Genomic DNA, 12,595 nt, shown 5'->3' with positions numbered 1-12,595 from the left:
ATAAACATGAATAAAATAATTCATGCTTAATACTCTATAGAATAAAATAGGAAAAATATTATCTTTTATCCATTAACTAGTGAACTTAGCCGCGCTTTGCGCGATAAAAAATTACTCGTTAAATTTGCTAAATAATTAATTTTTTGAATAGTTGATTACTAAATATATTTCTAAAGATTCTTTATAGTCTTTAATCTAAATATATCAAATTTTAAGTCTTAATTAAGTTTATTATTAAAACTTAAATTTTATATCTTTTGTAATTTGAAATCGCTTAAGAATTTTCGAAATTATAAAAAAAATCCTAAATTTATTCTCTTTATTTTAATAAGAAAAATAAATTTAATGTAATAAGTTGAACTCTTTATGAAATTTAAATTTAATTTAATAATATAATAAGCTTAATGTAAATATAGTTTTTTTCTAATATCTATTCTTTTCCTTCAAAAGTATTATACTTTCCTTTAGTAATGAATTTTTTTTTTTATCTTTCACTAATCTTAAATTATGAAATGTTTGTAAATCATTTTCTATCTTGACTAATTTTACTACGATTATAATATACTGCCTATTATTTATATAAAAATGAATAGATTGAAAAATAAATAGTCTCAAATACGTAAATAATATAAAGTATTCAAATAAATTAAACTCAAATTATATATATGTATTAACTAAAATACAACTTTAAACTTACCTATATTTTAGTTACAATTTCTAAATTATTCTAAAAGGTAAACATAAATAAAAATTGTGAAATTTCCTAATCCTCAAAATTGATTTCATTATTCAAAATAAAATATATACAATGTTGAAACCATTAAAAAAATCTTAAAAGATAATAAACAAAACGATTCAAGTCTTCAAAGTTAAAATTAATATACCTGAAATTTCAACAATATTATTTAGTGTAGGTATAAATTATATTTAGATAAATTAATCAAAGAATCCTTGTTGGAGTACCAAAGAAAATTAAAATAAATTAAAATTAAACAAATAAACAAAATAATCTTTGTAGGAATACCAAAGAAAATTATCCTAGCCTCTAATTATTCAATTTGTGCACACTCTCAATGTTCACTTACACCATTTGAAGATTAATGGACATAAACATTAATGTAGGGTTCCTTTTCCTTGTGAGTTTATGAAAGTTAAACTTAAATATTGTCATATCTTCATCTTGTCTTCCATTATAAATAATAAAGATTATTAAAAAAAATGCGCAAAATAAGAAGTACACTAAAATCATCAATAATGAGGAAAAAAGCAATAAAAACAAAAAAAAGAATTAAAAAAAATATTATAAATAAAAGACATCAAACAAACTGAAATAAAAAGAGTAACATGAGTGAAATATTGTACTCATCAAAATTGAATTTGAATTTCTAAAATTGTCATATACTCGTCTACTCGTCCACACTGTTAAGTGTTAACAATAGAAGTTAGTCACAAAGAATCTATATATATATATATATATATAAATAGACATAATCAAAGTGATGTACCTTGGTAACTCAAATTAGATATTGTTCTCATTGAATTTGAATTTACAAAATTGTCAAATGCGCATCTTATCTTCCACATTGTAAAAGTTAGTAACAAATAAACTATATATTATAAAATTAGAAATAACCAAAGTGATGTACTTTAGTATAAATATGATGAAGAAAGGGAAAAAAAATTCTTGCATTGGTGAAGATGACATGGTTTTAGTATTTATAGTAATCCATAAATTCTTAACTATTGAATAAATAAATTAAAAGAGTAATGGAGTAATCAATACCTACAATTGTAACTTATATTGGTCATTAGTGTCTTAATTATAATTTAGTAATACTTTTAAGAAGGAATAGGGAAATGTCACGACCCAAATCCGGGCCGCGACTGGCACCCACACTTACCCTCCTATGTGAGCGAACCAACCAATCTAAACCTTAACATTTCAATGTAATATCAACATAAAGTAATGCGGAAGACTTAAACTCATTAATAAAATCAATAACTATTATTATCCCCAAAATCTGGAAGTCATCACCACAAGAACATCTACGATCAAATGACTAAACTAAGAGTATTCTAAAAACTAAAAATACATAAGAAGCTAGTCCATGCCGGAAGTTCAAGGCATCAAGACTTGAAGAAGAAGATCCAGTCCAAGCTAGAAGCATTAGCTCACCCTGAATTTCCGGTGTAGTAAGACTGGCTTGAATTACTGTTGAGTCGAAGGCGACGGCACGTTTGCTGCACTCCACAAATAAACAAGAAGAAAACATAAAAGTAGGGGTCAGTACAAAACACGGGTACTGAGTAGATATCATCGGCCAACTCAAAATAGAAAAAAGTATATATCAGATAATATCATAAAATCAACTAATATCCTTAGCATGCAGCATTTACAATTACCATAGCTCTTGGTTACAACACCAAGCTCATCAATGAAGACTCACGCCTCCTCATCATACTCATTTGGGAATTAGGTTCATTAGATTGAATATATTAACATCTTTCAAGATTCTTTATCTTTATTCCCCTCGTGTCGGTACGTGACACTCCGATCCTCATATACTATCCTGGTACCGGAACGTGGCACCCGATCCATATTCTATCCTGGTACCGAAACGTGGCACCCGATCCATATTCTATCCTAGTGTCGGAACGTGACGCCCGATCCATATTCTATCCTGGTACCGGAACGTGGCACCCGATCCATATTCTATCCTGGTGTCGGAACGTGACACTCCGATCCTCATATACTATCCTGGTACCGGAACGTGGCACCCGATCCCCTAATCTCACTACTTTCATTCATCAAGCCTTCTTTTATACCAAGGCATCATCATTAACAAAGTAGATTAGGGTTTCTTTTCAAGATTTGGGATTCAATAGCTTCATCATACTTATTTATTCATAATTACATAATCACATCATTCATGCAAGCATACAATTAAGCATATAGAAGGTTCACAATACTACTAACACATATCATTCTCTATTAAGAGTTTACTACGAATAGCATGAAAGCCATAACCTACCTCCACCGAAGATTAGTGATCAAGCAAGCAAATTTTCTCCAAAGCTTTGTGTTTCCCCTTCTCGGTCGTCTCTCTCTCTATCGATTCCCTTCTCTCTCTTTCTGTTCTTTTTTTTTTCTTATTCCAACCCTCTTTCTTTTACCCTAATTAGTATATAATTAAGAATAAAAGATGGCAATAATGCCCCACTAATTAACTTAAGGTTACCTCTTTTAACCCCCAAGTAATTAGACTTATTAACATTAACCCACTAACTTTATAATTAAGGCAAGAATAGTCAAAAACGTCCCTTAAAACGTATCAAGAAATCCGACCCAGACTAGGATTGCGCAGTCTATGACGGCCCGTCATGCCTGCGACGGTCCGTCCTGCTGCCCGTCACAAAGTTCAGAGACTCAATTTCTCTGAAGGGTCTGTGACGGTCCGTTACACCTGTGACGGTCCGTCCTTCCATTCCGTCACGAAGTTCAGAGAGTCAATTTTCAGTACCCAATTTCAGATTTTCTAAGTGTTTTGAAACGAGACCCCGCGACGGTCCGTCGTGCCCATGACGGTCTGTCGCGTGGTCCGTCGTTTCTGCCAGTTTCTCCAAAATTGAAGTCTGCTGCTCAAAACGACTAAACAGGTCGTTACAATAGATACTAATTTACCCATCGTTCATCCCCGAACGATCACAAGAAGGAAAACAAGGGCGAAGAGGAGTACCTGAATCTGTAAACAAGTGTGGGTATCTTTCTCGCATATCGACCTCCTTCTCCCAAGTTGCTTCTTCAACCGGCCGATTCTTCCATTGCACCTTGATGGATGCGATCTCCCTTGATCTCAACTTGCGAATTTCCCTATCTAGAATGGCAACAGGTTCCTCCTCATAAGACAAATTCTCGTCAAGCAGAACTGAATCCCAACGGATAATGTAGTTTCCATCCCCATGGTATCTTTTCAACATCGACACATGGAATACCGGATGTACTCCGGACAGCCCTGGAGGCAAGGCTAACTCATAAGCCACCTCCCCTACTCGCTTAAGTACTTCAAATGGTCCAATGTACCTTGGACTTAGCTTACCCGTTTTACCAAACCGCATCACCCCTTTCATGGGCGAAATCTTCAGCAAGACTCGTTCTCCCTCCATGAACTCTAAGTCTCTAACCCTTCGATCTGCATATTCTTTTTGTCTACTTTGCGCCGCTAGAAGCTTTTCTTGAATAGATTTCACCTTCTCCATCGAATCCCTCAAAAGATCAGTACCTCAAGGTCTAACCTCGAACGCATAAAACCAACCAATGGGGGACCTACATCTCCTACCATACAATGCTTCAAATGGAGCCATATCAATGCTTGAGTGATAGCTATTATTGTATGAAAATTTCGCTAAGGGTAAGAAGCTATCCCAATGGCCACCAAACTCTATCACACATGCGCGAAGCATATCCTTCAACACTTGAATCGTTCGCTCAGACTGACCATCGGTCTGAGGATGGAACGCGGTACTAAGGTCCAACCTAGTACCCAATTCCGCATGCAGTGTTTTCCAAAACTTAGAAGTAAACTGCGTACCTCTATCTGATATAATGGAGAGTGGAACCCCCTGCAATCGCATTACTTCCGAGATGTAAAGTTTGGCTAACTTCTCTGCATTGTAAGTCACCTTGACCGGAATGAAATGAGCAGACTTAGTTAACCTATCAACAATCACCCAGATGGAATCGTACTTACCCATCGTCTTTGGAAGACCAACCACGAAGTCCATTGCGATTCTCTCCCATTTCCATTCCGGAATGGGCATTCTCTGAAGTGTTCCTCCGGGCCTTTGGTGTTCATACTTTACTTGTTGACAGTTTGGACATTTGGCAATAAAGTCCACAATGTCACGCTTCATTATACTCCACCAAAAGTGTTGCTTTAGGTCACGGTACATCTTGGTTGCACCCGGATGTATCGAATGCCTTGAACTATGAGCCTCTGTCAAAATAGTGTTGATCAAATCATCGACGCGGGGTACGCATACCTTTCCCTTGATCCTCAAAACACCTTCCTCATCAATTTGTGCTTCCTTAGCCTCTCCTCGCAATACCTTATCTTGAATTCTGCGCAGTTTCTCATCATCAGACTGTCTTCCCTTAATCTTGTCAAGAAAGGAAGATCTTGCCTCCACAGAAGCCAACAATCCTCCCTTCTCATTTACTTCTAATCTCATCAAGTCATTAGCTAGAGTCTGAACCTCTCTAGCCAATGGGTGTCTAGAAGCTTGCAAGTGAACTAGACTTCCCATGCTTCCCGTCTTTCTACTTAAAGCATCCGCTACAACATTCGCCTTTCCCGGATGATACAAGATAGTGATATCGTAGTCCTTTAGTAGCTCCATCCATCTCCTTTGTCTCAAGTTCAAATCCTTCTGAGTAAAGACATACTGAAGGCTACGATGATCCGTGTAGACCTCACACTTAACCCCATATAAATAGTGTCTCCATTGCTTTAATGCAAACACTACCACAGCCAATTCCAAATCATGAGTTGGATAGTTACGTTCATGCACTTTTAATTGTCTTGAAGCATAAGCAATCACATTTTTCTCTTGCATTAGCACTGCACCCAAACCCGAATAGGATGGATCACAATAGACAATGAAATTCTTACCCTCCACTGGCAAGGTGAGAATCGGTGCAGTAGTTAACAGAGTCTTGAGCTTCTGAAAGCTTTCTTCACACTCGTCCGACCATACAAATGGAACATTCTGCTTAGTCAAGTTCGTCAGTTGGGAAGCAATAGAAGAGAATCCCTTGACAAATCGGCGGTAGTAGCTAGCTAACCCAACAAAGCTCCTTATTTCTGACACATTAGTAGGTCTTACCCAATTCTTCACTGTCTCGATTTTAGAAGGATCCACCATCACTCCATCCTTTGAAACCACGTCCCCCAAGAAGGACACTGCATCTAGCCAAAACTCACACTTAGAGAACTTGGCATAAAGCTTTTTCTCCCTCAACATTTCCAATACCATTCTCAAATGCTCCTCATGTTCTTTCTTGCTCTTTGAGTATATCGGTATATCATCAATAAATACGATCACGAAGAGGTCCAAATATGGCTTAAAAATCCCGTTCATCAAGCTCATGAACGCAATAGGGGCATTCGTAAGACCAAAAGACATCACTACAAATTCGTAATGCCCATACCTCGTTCGAAAAGCAGTCTTTGGCACATCCGTTGCCCGTATTTTCAATTGATGATAACCGGATCTCAAGTCAATCTTAGAGAAGACACAAGCACCTTGTAACTGATCGAACAAGTCATCAATGCGAGGAAGAGGGTACTTGTTCTTTATGGTTACCTTGTTCAACTGTCGGTAGTCTATGCACATCCAAAAACTCCCATCCTTCTTTTTCACAAACAAAACCGGAGCACCCCAAGGGGATGCACTTGGTCTAATGAAGCCTTTGTTCAACAACTCTTGAAGTTGTGCCTTTAACTCTCTTAATCCGCGGGAGCCATTCTATAAGGGGGTATAGAAATGGGGCGAGTACCTGGTTCAAGGTCAATGCAGAAATCAATATCCCTATCTGGTGGCATACCAGGAAGATCTGCAGGGAACACATCCCGAAACTCACGGACCACCGAAAACCGACTCAATTGAAGGTACTTGGGTAGTGTCATCCTTGAGATGTGCCAAGAAAGCTAAACACCCTTTACTAACCATTTTCTTAGCACGAAGAAGGGAGATGATACGCACCGGATTGGAAGTGTAGTCACCCTCCCACACTAACGGATCTGTCCCAGGCTTGGCTAACGTTACAGTTTTAGCATTACAATCCAAGATCGCAAATTGCGGAGAAAGCCAAGTCATACCCAGAATTACATCAAAATCATCCATTTCTAAGATAACCAAATCTACATAAGTGTTGCTCCCCACAAAGTTCACCAAACAGGACCTATATACCTTTTCAGCTACCACAGACTCACCCACCGGAGTAGAAACACGAATAGGCATATCAAGTAATTCACAATGTAAATTTAGACCATTAGCAAATGAGGAAGATACATAAGAAAATGTGGATCCAGGATCAAACAATACAGAAGCCATGCAATCACAAACCAGAAGATTACCTGTGATGACAGCATCAGATGCCTCCGCTTCAGATCTCCCAGGGAAAGCGTAGCAATGGGCCCTCTCACCCGTCTGTCCGTTGCCCCTACCATGTTGTGATGTAGTGGCTACAGGTTGCCCATCACCTCGGCCGTTCTGGTGGCCACCATTACCTCGGCCACCATGTCCTCCAGAATAACGGCCTCTACCATGACCACCTCTACCTCTAACATTTGGAGGTCTGTAACTCTGTTTTGGACAATATCTCTTAATATGTCCAATCTCCCCACATCCATAGCACTCTCTGGTTCATGCATAGGTCTCTCAGAGAAGTGCTGACCGGTCGGAGGTGGACCCCCAACTACAGTCTGTAGTGAAGACTGAATGGGTCAAACTGCGTAACCTCCGGAACCCTGTCCTCTAGAGTAAGAACCATTAAACTTACCTCCCTTTCGAAACCTCTTTGATGTCGATGTCATGGTGAATTCATCTGGCTTCACTCCTTCCACCTCTACCACGAAATCTACCACTTCTTGGAAGGATTTTGCCGTAGCCGCTACCTGTAAGGCTGAAATCTGCAACTCTGACCTTAACCCCTTAACAAAACGACGAATCCGCTCTTGTGGACTGAAACAAAGTTGGGTGGCATATCTGGATAGTGCACGGAACTTAGCCTCATATGCATTGACCGACATCCTACCTTGCTCTAGGCTCAAGAACTCATCCCTTTTCCTATCCCTCAACGTCCGGGGGATATACTTCTCCATAAACAAGTTAGAGAATAAGGCCCAAGTCATAGGTGGTGCCTCTGTTGGTTGACACTCAATATGCGACCGCCACCACATTTTGGCGTTCCCTTGAAACTGATAAGTCACAAACTCCACACCAAACCGTTCTACTATACCCATCTTGTATAGTAGCTCGTGACAGTCAACCAGAAAATCATAAGCATCCTCCGATTCAGCACCCTTGAAGACCGGAGGTTTCAATTTTAAGAACTTACTGAAAAGTTCATGCTGATCATTTGTCATTATAGGCCCAGTAGCCAGACGTGGAAATGTGCCTATGTCCAATGAGGCATCCATACGAGGAGCCATAGTGGCTGCATGTTGTACTTCTGAAACCGGAGGTGTTGGCGCAGAAAACACTAGAGGTGCCTGACCTTGATCAGACAACCCACTGAGATAGGCGAGAACCTGATTGATCATCTCTGGGGTAGGTTGGGGTGGCAATCCCTCATTCTGCACTTGTTCATTTTCCCCATCCTCTCCTTCTCTTATTACTTCCTCAGTCGGTGGAGGAGTCACTGCCCTAGTATCAGATGGGCTAGGTGCTTGTCCTCTTCCCCTAGAGGACGTCCTCCCACGACCTCTATCACGGCCTCTTGCCGCTGCTCTTCCTCGAGCTACAGCCCCAGTAGCTGGCTCAGACGCACCCTGTCCAGCCGGTGCTGGTGTTGGTGTTGGCGTAGTCGTTGCTCTAGTTCTAACCATCTGCGAAAGAGAGTGAAGATGGTCAGATACCAATTTGTATCACCTAGATACCAATTGGATTCAAGTAGTAGCACGAAAGAAAGAAAGAATGGAATTTTCCTAAAGTCTTATAGCCTCTTAAAGAAAAGTAAAGGTGTCCCCCTACCATTCCTTAAGACTCTACTAGACTCGTTCTTGTGTGATGAGACCAACGAACCTAATGCTCCGATACCAAGTTTGTCACGACCCAAATTCGGGCCGCGACTGGCACCCACACTTACCCTCCTATGTGAGCGAACCAACCAATCTAAACCTTAACATTTCAATGTAATATCAACATAAAGTAATGCGGAAGACTTAAACTCATTAATAAAATCAATAACTATTATTATCCCCAAAATCTGGAAGTCATCACCACAAGAACATCTACGATCAAATGACTAAACTAAGAGTATTCTAAAAACTAAAAATACATAAGAAGCTAGTCCATGCCGGAAGTTCAAGGCATCAAGACTTGAAGAAGAAGATCCAGTCCAAGCTAGAAGCATTAGCTCACCCTGAATTTCCGGTGTAGTAAGACTGGCTTGAATTACTTTTGAGTCGAAGGCGACGGCACGTTTGCTGCACTCCACAAATAAACAAGAAGAAAACATAAAAGTAGGGGTCAGTACAAAACACGGGTACTGAGTAGATATCATCGGCCAACTCAAAATAGAAAACAGTATATATTAGATAATATCATAAAATCAACTAATATCCTTAGCATGCAGCATTTACAATTACCATAGCCCTTGGTTACAACACCAAGCTCATCAATGAGGACTCACGCCTTCTCATCATACTCATTTGGGAATTAGGTTCATTAGATTGAATATATTAACATCTTTCAAGATTCTTTATCTTTATTCTCCTCGTGTCGGTACGTGACACTCCGATCCTCATATACTATCCTGGTACCGGAACGTGGCACCCGATCCATATTCTATCCTGGTGTCAGAACATGACACCCGATCCATATTCTATCCTGGTACCGAAACGTGGCACCCGATCCATATTCTATCCTAGTGTCGGAACGTGACACCTGATCCATATTCTATCCTGGTACCGGAACGTGGCACCCGATCCATATTCTATCCTGGTGTCGGAACGTGACACTCCGATCCTCATATACTATCCTGGTACCGGAACGTGGCACCCGATCCCCTAATCTCACTACTTTCATTCATCAAGCCTTCTTTTATACCAAGGCATCATCATTAACAAAGTAGATTAGGGTTTCTTTTCAAGATTTGGGATTCAATAGCTTCATCATACTTATTTATTCATAATTACATAATCACATCATTCATGCAAGCATACAATTAAGCATATAGAAGGTTCACAATACTACTAACACATATCATTCGCTATTAAGAGTTTACTACGAATAGCATGAAAACCATAACCTACCTCCACCGAAGATTAGTGATCAAGCAAGCAAATTTTCTCCAAAGCTTTGTGTTTCCCCTTCTCGATCGTCTCTCTCTCTATCGATTCCCTTCTCTCTCTTTCTGTTCTTTTCTTTTTCTTATTCCAACCCTCTTTCTTTTACCCTAATTAGTATATAATTAAGAATAAAAGATGACAATAATGTCCCACTAATTAACTTAAGGTTACCTCTTTTAACCCCCAAGTAATTAGACTTATTAACATTAACCCACTAACTTTATAATTAAGGCAAGAATAGTCAAAAATGTCCCTTAAAACGTATCAAGAAATCCGACCCAGACTGGGATTGCGCAGTCTGTGACGGCCCGTCGCGCCTGCGACGGTCCGTCCTGCTGCCCGTCACAGAGTTCAGAGACTCAATTTCTCTGAAGGGTCTGTGACGGTCCGTTACACCTGTGACGGTCCGTCCTGCCATTCCGTCACGAAGTTCAAAGAGTCGATTTTCAGTACCCAATTTCAGATTTTCTAAGTGTTTTGAAACGAGACCCTGCGACGGTCCGTCGTGCCCATGACGGTCCGTCGTGGGGTCCATCGTTTCTGCCAGTTTCTCCAAAATTGAAGTCTGCTGCTCAAAACGACTAAACAGGTCGTTACAGGAAAGGTTTAAATATTTAAAGGGATAAATTGTAACTTATATATACCTAAAATAATAAAGGTATTGATAGAGGAATTTAAAGAGAAATAATGAATAGAGGATATTTATTTTATTTAACTAATATATCAAGAAAAAATTAAGAGAAAAAAAAGCTTAAAAAAAAGATAAAAATATATAAATTATAATGCTGGCCTATGAGGGGTGCCACATCAGCACTTTCATATCCAGATTTATATATATATATATAGATTTTATAAAATGATAAATATTAAACAACACTTATTTTTTATAAGAACGACATATGTAAATAAAATTAGTAGAATACTCATAAATAATTGTGCGCTATTAAAAGATCGTGTGCTAGTAAATAATATCAATAAAATGGATGGTTTAAAATTGATTAAATAAACAATCTTTTTGCAATCAAATTGCAAAGGAAATCATCACATATAATTTGGGAGAAGTAAAGTAGAATTTAATCATAATTAACTAAATTTTAAAAAATGTATATGAATAGTTGCAAACAACCAAAATGCATGTCAATTATTTATTGGTTAAATATAGACATTTAATGTGAATAAGGTTGAAAGATTGAAAAAAAAAATTACAATTACAAAGGAATGATTTTTACCTCAACTCAAGAATATTAAAATACAATATCATATAGTGTAATAATAGTTATTTGTTCTTGGGATAAAGATTTTATTTTATGTCTTTTAGATAATAATATACGAATTTTTAATTTCAAATAAATTAAAATCGATTATATTTAATTTTTCCCTTTAAACCTATCTCATAATATTTTGCATAGTTGATAGTACAAGTTTTAGTTGTAGTAAGTGTTCAAAAGTAAAAAGAAAATGAAACAATATTGATTAAATTTTTCAATCATAAAGCATCAACTTACAAAACTATTTTTTAAGACATAATATCACATGTTTACATCATTCATGATTATTTTGTTTTGTTTTCTTCATATATATATATATACATATATAACGCTTAATTGCCTCCAATTACTTCTTAAATTCTAATACATCTAATTTAAAAAGATGAGTAGTACAAGATTTCATATGATCTACATTTGTCTCATACTATTTAGGAGATCATGAGATTTTGATCGGTAATACATATAAATTTTCATTCAAAACAAATTTTTGGGGCACAACTTTATTTTGGTGCAAAATTTGGTATAAGAAATATCCTAATTATGAAAAATATACTGAGGGTAGTTTTGAGGTTTATAATTCTGAAAGTCAGACAAAAAATTGTGATCATATTTGTACATGGGAACTTCTAGATAGTGGTATATATTCATATGATCCATATAATAATAGATCGATTAAAGAATATTATTGGAACAATTAATGAAACTTTTATCATAAATAACATATGTAATATAATTTCGCTTTTTAAATGCACTTTGATGTTCTGATAGAATGTGAAATAAGAATATTGCGTATATAATGATAATAGCTTGTGAAAAAATTCTACAAAAAATATTAGGTATATCCTACTATTATTGAGCATGAAATTTAAGAAAGAATTTTAAATAATGATTTACCGACTAAATATACACAACAAACTAAACATATTTATACTTTAATATTTTCTTTCTTATTGCCAATTCTGTCATTCTTATATTTTTAAAAAAACATATCATTAAGTGTGAAATAAAAAGATTTAAAATTAAGAACTCCCTAACATTGTAACTAGCTAGTAATGTATACATCTTTTTGAAATATATCAAAAATTTAGTATAGCTAGAGTATTACTTAAGCATTTAGTGGTATTAGTATTATTATTATTGTTACCATTAACATAATTATTAGTATTATTCATAACATTTTGTATTCAGGCAAGATTCAAGAAAGAACCATATATCAAAAGGTTAAAATGTAAACAACCTAGCTAATACCTAATT

This window comes from Solanum lycopersicum, chromosome 8 (assembly GCF_036512215.1).
Source record: "Solanum lycopersicum chromosome 8, SLM_r2.1".
NCBI lineage: Eukaryota > Viridiplantae > Streptophyta > Magnoliopsida > Solanales > Solanaceae > Solanum > Solanum lycopersicum.
The sequence above is the reverse complement of the archived record's forward strand: the minus strand, read 5'-3'. Positions refer to the sequence as shown.